This window comes from Lygodium microphyllum, chromosome 11, assembly GCF_053477565.2.
Source record: "Lygodium microphyllum isolate KBCC chromosome 11, Lygodium_microphyllum_v1.1.10, whole genome shotgun sequence".
In the NCBI taxonomy this organism is placed as follows: domain Eukaryota; kingdom Viridiplantae; phylum Streptophyta; class Polypodiopsida; order Schizaeales; family Lygodiaceae; genus Lygodium; species Lygodium microphyllum.
The window spans coordinates 93,359,487-93,369,432 of record NC_141145.1 but is presented as its reverse complement, the minus strand read 5'-3'; positions in this window follow the sequence as shown (position 1 = coordinate 93,369,432).

Here is a 9,946-nt window from a genome sequence, read left to right as displayed (position 1 = left end):
CCCAAGCATCTGGTGGAGGCTTGCACGGTCGGTGTTGCCACACCTCGGGTGCTCCCTTGAGCCTTCGTCCTCTTGGCTTGGGGAGTTTTCGGCCTGCGTCCTAGGTAGTGTCTCTTGGGGCCTCTTTTCGACGCGTACCTCTTTAGAGTAGGAACGTAGCGTTCTGGTGGGGGCGTTAGTGCCTTATGCTCCCTTCTACGGAGGAGAGCTTCCTTGCATGCTAGCTGCATTGTGTGCTCCATGACGGCTATTGTGGGGAAATCTACAAAATGTGAACCAAGGTTAGGCTTTGAGGCAAGATAGAATTATTTGCATGAAAGGGATTGAACAATGGATTATCCAACACATATGACGAGGAGTGCGGTGAGGTAGGCATGCAATGTTTGTTGTAGAGGGACGGCCCTCGTGATGATATCCATCTTGCTTCGACTGCGGGGCGTATTCCAGCTATAGCAGGTCTTGGCTTATGCTAAGTTGTGTGGACTGGTTGTCATGGAGTGGATCAGGGCTCGTCGCTGGAAGGATAGACCGAAAAGAGAAAAGGTGTGTAGAAGGGGATGGCACACCATCTACGCTATCAGAGATGTTGGTTAGGGCTTTCTATGGCTATAATGAGGGTTGCATGCCCTCCATCTGGAGGCGGGAATGGTCACACAACTTCTAGATGTGTGGTGAGACGAGGACTTAAGGAGCTTAGCCTATCAAACCCAACTCTTCTCCCTATGCTTGACTATCATTGCTTGTGTGTGTTGATATTATCTATACAGGGTCACAAAACTCATTGTTTATTTATATACATACTTACGAATCCATGTCACTTCATGAGGATAAAAACCAATTGTAGAACTCAGGATTGTACTAGAGTGTGGCACACGCATCCAATACTCGTGGCAGCTTACTCAATAATGATAGATATTTTGCAACATCGAGTAGCATGGTACCTTGTCTGAGTCTATTGGCAACATATAACTCCTCCTCAGTAAGAATCTTATCAGCCACAGAGAGTTCTCTCGACTAGTTCCAGCTAAGTTCATACCCCGAATGGCAGTCAGCACTCGAAAGGAAGTTGGCTCACATAGGTTGGGTCTCTTTGAGACTGCCATTTGGCCAATTGCTTCTTTGAGACTGTCATAATCTGGGCTCCTAGTTTGGCCATTGTAATGCCATTTTGAAACCAATGTTTTTCAAATTGACTTTGACTCTCTAATTGTCACTTTAGTTGCTCTATCTCTAAGAGATTTGGTTGGCAGAGCACATAATTGAATGTCATAGTTAAGTGAAGTTCGTCGGCTTCCTCGTCAAAGATGAGTCGCATGGATTCATGTAGAAGCCTGTCATAGTGCTCTTCCCAGGATAGGGGAAATGACAAGTATTCCCCAAGCTGCTTCTTGCGGAATGCACCCATGTCTACAAGGACGTAGACATGTGCAAATAATTTGAGTTTAGCATCCAACTCAGTTAAGCATTTAGTGACACTTCTATGTTCAATGAGGGCTTGCTCGGTTGCTATCTCATGCAAGGTTCTACGAGTTTCCCTAGGTTTTAGCATAGCTGGGGGCTCACGGCTAGATGAGGAAGATTGGTCAACACTAGGATTGCTTATGCTCTCAGGGTTTCCATGTTTCTCTTGAGGCCTTGCTGCTATTGTGTCATGGTTCTCCTTGGATTTGACTGATATAGTCTTGTCACCCTATTGTGACAGTGTTGTATCCACTCTTGATTGGTCAATGTGAGTGCTGTTGTCAGTGGATTGAGTGTTGCAAGCAACCGTTGATGGTAATGGCTGCTTTGATTTTTCAGAGCACATGGATGTGTCTGAGGTTTCACTACTGTTACGAGATATGGCAGTGGGTTCATTCGTGGGTAGACTCGATGCTTTATTCCTTAGCTCTTGGGCACTCTTGATCTCAATCTTCTTGGGGTCTACAATCGCTTGCAACTGCCATTGTTATTTTCATTGTTTTCTCTTCTCTTTCTTAGGAAATCGAGGTGTATCCCTAGAAGACTCGGGACCTTGAACTAGGTCAGTTGTTGATGTGCTTGGTTGGTCCTCAGCATTCTCTTTCTCTAGTGTGTCCTCATGGGACATAACTGTGGCCTGCTGAACAACCCTGTTAGGTTGTGAGGGTACAACTGCCTCTCTTTTTGGAGAGTCTAACTTTGCAACTAATTCTCCTTTGTTTAGCTCATCAAGCCTAGGCTTTAGGTGCTTTGGAAGTGCTAGAGTTGTCAAGGATGTCGGTTGCGACACCTCCTCCATAGGTGAATGGCTAAGGACACGTTCCGCAAGGGGCATTGTCACGGCCAAGGGCTGTGACTGCTGTGATCCCTGATTGGAAGTAGGAGCAGCTAGTTCAATGGACTGGTTACTATTGGTGGATTGCAGTGTCAAGTCCTTAGGCTGATCCGAAGTGGTCATGTCTTTTGTTGCCCTTTGAGCATTCACTTGTGTAGATCGGGCATCAGTTGATCTAGTCACATTAGGTTGCACATGCATATCCTTGGGCCGAGAGCTACGGGTGGTGTCATGTCCCACCTCTTGGACATATAGAAGCTTAGATGGAGATAGAGGTTGGGATTGAGCAGCTGCACTTGACGGCTACTGTTGTGCTTCTTGTGTCCATTTAGGGAAAGAGGTTGTAGGAGATCTGGGACTCTTAGGTGGACTTGGCACTGGTTGAAAGATTTGCTCTCGGCTATTAGATGATTGCACCATTTGCTTTGTTGAGCAATCAATCTTCTTATGAGCAGAGTTGTGCTTGTGGTGCTCATGATCCTCTTGGGAAGTCAAAAGCTCCTTGAGCACTAGTGGTTTTTGTTCACGCTCAATGGTTACATCTGACATCTACTTATTAAGCATGCTAGGCTCTTCCTTTTTAATACTCATGTTTGGTTTCTTGCCCGGAGACCTGGATTTTCTCTTAGATTTCCTCCTGTGCTTCTTTGCTTTTGATGCAATCTGGCCTTTAGCTGATAGAGGTGGTTTAGCAGGGGGTTTTGGTACCCAAATCCATCGGTTACCTGCGTAATACCCTTGAACACGTAGCGACGCTTTGGATATCCATCGCGGTGTTGTGCTAGCTCTCCATCGATGCCATCATCTATAAGGCTTGGGCTTCTTTCGTGGTCTTCTACGATGTTTGTAAGTCCAAAGCCTACCCTTGGTATAGTCTCCTGACCTTCTTCTTTCAAGCCTAGCCTCACTCACTAGTTCTCTCTGTTCAATATACGCTTGTAGCAACTCTTTCAACAAGTCCTTGCTCTCATCACTAGGCTTGCTTGGCATGTTGGAATGTTCCTTGTCTTTCCCTCGAGGTTTGATGAGGTTACCCTTACTAAAGGTTGTGATTATCCTTGCACCCGGAAGCATCAAGTGTATCCTCTATGCGACATAGTCGGCCTCACACTTGGTTGCCCTTTTGAAGGGTCGTCCAAGGAGGGTTTCCTTTCCACAACTAGCACTATTTGGGGGAACATGGGATAGGACAGGCAAGCTTTCAGTTTCAATAGTTACAAGGGTTTTGCACTTTCCTATGAGTGTTTGTGGGTGTCCCCCATAAGGACTAAGAGTCGCATTAGTTGGTGTGAGCTCTGGTTGGCCTAGTAGGGTCCATGCTTCATAGGTCAACGTATTAAAATCTCCCCCTTCATCGATGAGAGCATCGACAATATGCTCTCTTTTTGTGGTGAGTTTGACCCTAAGATAAGCAGGTGGTACTATGTCACCATGCGCGATTTGAAGGACCATTCGTAGCCAAGTTTTGAACTACTTGCTCTAGATTTCAGTCTAGTGATAGGTCTACGATGTGCTTTTGGGTCTATATGGTCTTTGTGTCGGTTTCGGGGTCTATGGGTCAAATATCTAAAAAAACCTAGATTCGGCCCAGTAGGTCTGAATTGCAGGGGCTGAATGCCCGATTCGACCTGTTTGAATGGCTGAGGGCCGAATGAGAAAGGGCTGAATGTAGCTGATCCGAATGTTAAATTCGGCCGGTCCGAGTGGGTTTGTCTGAGAGCCGAGTGCCCGAGTGGTCTGAAGACCGAGTGGCCGAGTGGGCCAAGGGCAGAATGATAACTTGTCCGAATGGGGTTGGCCGAGTGGGCCGAGGGTCAAATGGCCGAGTCAGGTGGGACGAGTATCAAGTGGTCCGAATGCTTCACTCGGACGGGCCGAATGAAAGGCGTCCGAGTGTAGTTGGCCGAGGGCCGAATACTAAAGGGCCGAATGGATTGAGTGGTCTGAGGGCCGAATGGCTGAGTGGTCTGAGGGTTGATTCTGGGACTCAGCCTAGAATCGCCATCACTCAGACAGGTTGAGCGCGACAAGTTTTTTCACCGGACTTCCAAGAATTCATCGCATCGAGTGATCCAGGCCTTGTTGAGCACCTCCAGATCCAAACTACTCATGTAGGGAAAGGTGTGGAATTACTTGTGCTAGGCAAATAACTCCTAGATAAAAAGATCGAAGCACGTCCACACAATGAAGCTCTCTCCCTCTCTCTAGCTCTCCTGAAACCTTGCAATGCAAAATGTGGCCTTTCTTGCCACTCCTGGCCCCTTATCACCCTGCCCAGGTCTGTACTCACCTTAGTCTTGCTTCCCTTACTAATATTTAACCCAAAATTTCATTTTTTCCCCTTCTTTTCCCTGTTTTAGCATGTTATACAACAACAAAAAACCCTACTGTGTGCTCCAATGTTTTGCTCCTATCCTTTCTAAATGCAAGAAAAAATCATAAGGGAAATACCTACACAGCTCCATCATGCTTTTCCAAGTCCAAAAACCAAAAGCCTACTTGTTAAGGAGATCGAATACCTCTTCAAACTCCCTCACTTCCTACCTACCTACCTCAAGCACTGGTTGTTCGGGGAAAACCCTTACTTCGGTGCTTGATTCAAAGCGTGCAAGTGCTCAAGGCTTGAATCCATTGGTCCTGGAAACGGAACCAAAATGTGGGAGCTCTCGCTCAACCACCAAGACCCACGGACCGCTTATTGCTTCAAGCATTCCAAGCTGAGCACTAATGGCTACCTCTCACATGGCTGATACACTACCTATCCATGAGTGTAGTGAGCTTATCTCCATGCCAATCGAGTTACCTCCTCTCCCGTGCACTCCGGTAGCTCCACGATCCAAGTGCAAGCTTTATCCTCAAGCTCCACGCTCCAAGCTCCATTGCCGCGAGTAAGAGAAGAGAAGAGAAGAAGAAAGAAGAAGATGGAGAGCTTCTCCTTCCCAGTCCCTCACCCTCACATACTCACTCCCTCACACTCCCACACTCCCTCTCTCAAGAACAAGCTCAAGCAAGCAAGCAAGAAGAAGAAGAAGAAGAAGAAGAAGAGGAGACCCACTTTTGGCCACACACAAGAATGAGCTTCTCATTCACTTTTCAACTTTATATACAAAACCCTAAATCCCTTTTGGGCAGTTATCCCCTTATCCCCTTTTTTACATGGCCGGCCGTGGCCTAGGCTCTTTTTTCCATTGTCCTCCTATCTTCCTAGCTTCCTTACTACCGCCCAACTACCTTTACAAATTGTATGGGTGAGATCTCAGCGCTCTTTAAATTAAATCATGATGTGCTTGCGCTCTTTTACAAAAGTATTGACTTGTGCTTGTTCTTGTGCGCCTTTTTTCTTTATTTAGGACTTTTCTGCACTTCTTATGTTTCCAGATTCTTCTTGGCGCGCCCTTGTCTTTTGTTTCACTTTTGCCTTGGCCTTGTCTTCTGCTTTAGATTTTCCAGCTTTTCCACCTTGTTTGTTTGAGGGTTAACACATGGATTCATAAAGGTGTACATTAATAAACAATGAGTTTTGTGATTGTGTATTGATAATACCAACACACACAAGCAATGATAGTCAAGCATAAGAAGAAAATTTTGGGTTTGACAGGCTGAGCTCCTTAGGTCCTCCTCTCACCATGCATCTAGAAGTCATGTGACCATCCCCGCCTCCTCCAGGTGGAGGGCATGCACCCCTCATTGCTACCATTGGAAGCTCTTGCCAACACCTTTGAGGGTGTGGATGGGGCACTGTCCCCTCCTATAGGCTTTCCCCCTTTTTGACCTATCTTTTTGGGGATGAGCCTTGCTCCGTTCAATCACAGCCAGTCCACACAACTTGGCATGAGTGACGATCTGCTACCGGCTGGAATCCGTTCCACACTTGAGGCAGGACGGGTATTATCATAGGGGCCGTCCCCTCTATAGCAAATGTTGCATGCCTCGCCTCACCCCTCCTCGTCATATGCACATGTTAACCTGCTATTTAATCCCTCTCATGTGAGTAGCTCTGTCCTGCCTCAGGCTCTAACCCTTGGTTCACATTTTACAGGTTCCTCAACAACAGTCACCAGTCATGGAGCACCCCATGTAGCTGGCCTGCAAGGAAGCTCTCATTTGCAGAAGGGAGCACATGGCGCAAGCTCCGCCATTGGAACGCTACATGCCCACCCTGAAGAGGTATTTGGCGAGACAAGGCCCCAAGCGAAAATGCCTAGGATGCAAGCCGAACGTAAGAACTCCTTCCCAGATCAAGAAGAGAATGTTCAAAGGAATGCCTTGAGGGTAGCGATCCATGACGTGCCGACCTTCCACAAACACTTGGGAATCAGATGCTTGAAAGAGGAAAAGGAAGCAAAAATCAAGAATGAAATTGCTGAACTATTCTAGAGCATTTTTAATAAGGCAACAGCCATCAGGGACTACACCATTTGGATCCCGGCCGATGCCTCCACTGCCCTTAGCCCGAATCAAGATGTGCAACTCTCCCTAACTACTCAGACTCTGGCCCCTCACATGATGGATTAGGAAGAGGGTTCGCATGTAGTACCTCAGTCGTCTGGTCACCCGGACTCACCTTGCCTCATATAAATAGAATAGCCCCTATTTTGTATAAGATGCTTACCAAGTGCTATCTTGCCATGACTTTTAGTCTTTAGGTGGTTAAAAGGGGCAGGTTCCCCAATTCTACAAACTTTTCGTACCTACTTCTAACACATTTCACGTCTTTAACAAAAAAAGAAAACTAAAATGAAGCGTAGGGGATATGCATCAAAGTCAACACCATATGATTTAGATAAGTGATGTCTTTTTGCATTGCATCTGTTCATTATAGTCGAAGCATGTGACTTGCATGTACTCTCATGAGTTGTTAAGTGGATACAAGACGACATAGGTCTTAGTATGAAAATTTTCAAATGTCCAAGTTACCACAAGACCACCAACCCCACAAAGAGTCATTATAGAAAAAGCAACAGAAATATCAAGAATAAAGAGCCATGACAGAAGCTCACTGCTGGAAGAGAAAATCACCCTTACAGAATGCCCACATTGCATTTGAGCATGGCCCAAAGCATAGCCATTGGCTACTCTCTCTTTCTTGGCCAAACTCTACATTTGGCTCATTGCAGTTGCTACCTCAATTGTACCGATATCTCACATGTTACAAAGAGGTTTATAAAATCTCAAGTGTATCTCCCCATCTCAACAAGTGTTCCTCTAGCATCGAGGCTAGTAACACAATCATAATTGTAATATCCATTTTCATAGCCTTTGCATCTCAACATTTCCCAATCCAAATGAAAGGCTGATAGCCTCAACGTATTGCAATAGTTGTATTCATGTTATAAAAAAAACCAACAACAAAAAAAAAAGAAAAAAGGAAGGAAAAAAAAGAGAAAACAAAAAGAGAGAGAAAACAAAAAGAAAAGAAAAGAAAAGAAAAGAAAAGAAAAGAAAAGAAAAGAAAAGAAAAGAAAAGAAAAGAAAAGAAGAAAGGCACCCACGATCACAACACAATACCTAGGGGTCCTCAAATTAGGTACATCCACCACTGACCTTGGTCGGCTGGTTCTATCCCTAGTCCCGTAGTCCCATACACATCCCCCACAATTGTTCAGGGCACATCAAGGGTAGGACATACCTAGGGAGCTTGTCTCGCCTATGGTTAGACCTGCCACCCTGAACTATTTGCACAATTCTCTTTCGCACTCCATCTCAGTAGTACCATTGCAATCAATAGTGGTAAGCAAGACATGAAGGACCATGGAAAGTAAACCGTACTCTTTGAACAATACAAGTAGCCATCAGCTACCAAAAGCTAAGGCGTCAATGAGCTCAATTATGCTACATCATGTTGTCAAAATGGCAAATGATGTCTCAAGAAGCCTTCCTGTATACTTCTTTTCAACATTGATAACTTTTTCCACCTTATTGAACCCTTGCTTCATCCACACATTGTTACGAGGAACCAGACCACCAATATTCTAACTACGCAATATCTTAGTATGCATGGGCACTCAGATACTATCTGAACCACAATCTATACACAGTTTGCGTCCTCAAGTGCAGAACATTACTCTCAGCTTGCTTAGAGTTCGACCTGTCTCCCAAACTAATTACACCATGACTTGTGCACACAATAAGAAGACTAGCACTAACTACTAGGGAGAAACCATATGAGAGGTTTTCAATTGCAAGCATTGACAACTCCAACGAAAGTACCATCAGCTCTTCATCAACACTCAACTCTGAGATCTTGTCTTTTCTCATCATGCAAGCCCACCATCATGTGCAAAATCCGCACAAACTAGCACCTGTGCTAGCCATCAATGCAATTCCCAACAATGAACAACCCTATTGCCAACTCCAACAACCCTACCACCAGCCAACTAGGCCAACAACATGCCTCCAACGACCTTCATCTGCACCACCACCAAAACTCCTCCACGGTAAATCACAGATGTCCCTACCACCCACGTCTTCGGTGCATGCCAGGGCCTGCTACCTATGATGGTGAGTGCCATTGGACAGACACTCATCTAGGAGGGGGTAACGTTAACCCTTAGATAAACAAGGTGGAGAATCCAGAAAATATAAAGCAGAAGACAAGGCTGAGGCAAAAGTGAAACAATAGACGAAGGAGTGTCAAGAAGAATCTAGAAATGTGAGAAGTGCAGAAAAGTCCTAAGTCAAGGAGAAAGGAGCACAAGAAAAAGCGCAAGTCAATACTTTTGTAAAAGAGTGCAAGGCACACCATGATTTATTTTAAGAATGCCGGCTCTCCATGCAAATTGTACAGGTAGATGGGCGGTAGGAAGAAAGCTAGGAAGATAGGAGGAGAATGGGAAAAAGAGCCTAGGCCGGCCATGTAAAAAAGGGGGTAAGGGGATGACCGCCCAAAAGGGATTTGGGGCTTTGTACATAAAGTTGAAAAATGAATGAGAAGCTCATTCTTGTGTGTGGCCAAAAGTAGCTCTCTGCTTCTTCTTCTTCTTGCTTGCTTGAGCTTGTGCTTGAGAGAGGGAGTGTGAGAGTGTGAGGGAGTGAGTGTGTGAGGGCGAGGGACTGTGGTGGAGAAGCTCTCCATCTTCTCCTCTCTTCTTCTCTTCTCTTCTCTTCTCTTCTCTTCTCTTGCTCGTGGAAATTTAGCTTGGAGTGTGGAGCTTGAGAATGGATATTGCTTGAAGCTTCCTCTTGGATTGTGGAGCTACCAGAGTGCTTCGGAGAGGAGGCAACTTGATCGGGCATGGAGGTAAGCTCATAGAGATAGATAGCGTGTCGGCTATGTGAGAGGTAGCCATTAGTGCTCGGCTTGGAATGCTTGAAAGAATAAGTGATCCGTGGGTCTTGGCGGTTGATTGCCTGAAAATTTCAAAATCAAACCCTTGCAGTATCTCTATCCATCTTCTTTGCCTCATGTTTAGGTCAGCTTGGGTGAAGATCCACTTAAGACTTTTATGATTTGTCATTAAAGTGAATTTCCTTCCCAATATATAGTGTCTCCATAGTTTCAAGGCATGGATTACTACGAGTAATTGAAGGCCATGAGTGGCATAGTTGGACTCGTAGGGCTTCAATTTTTTGGAAGTATAGGCCACTGGTTTTCCTTCTTGTACTAGCACCCCACCGATTGCAAGTCCACTTGCATCAGTGATTACCTCA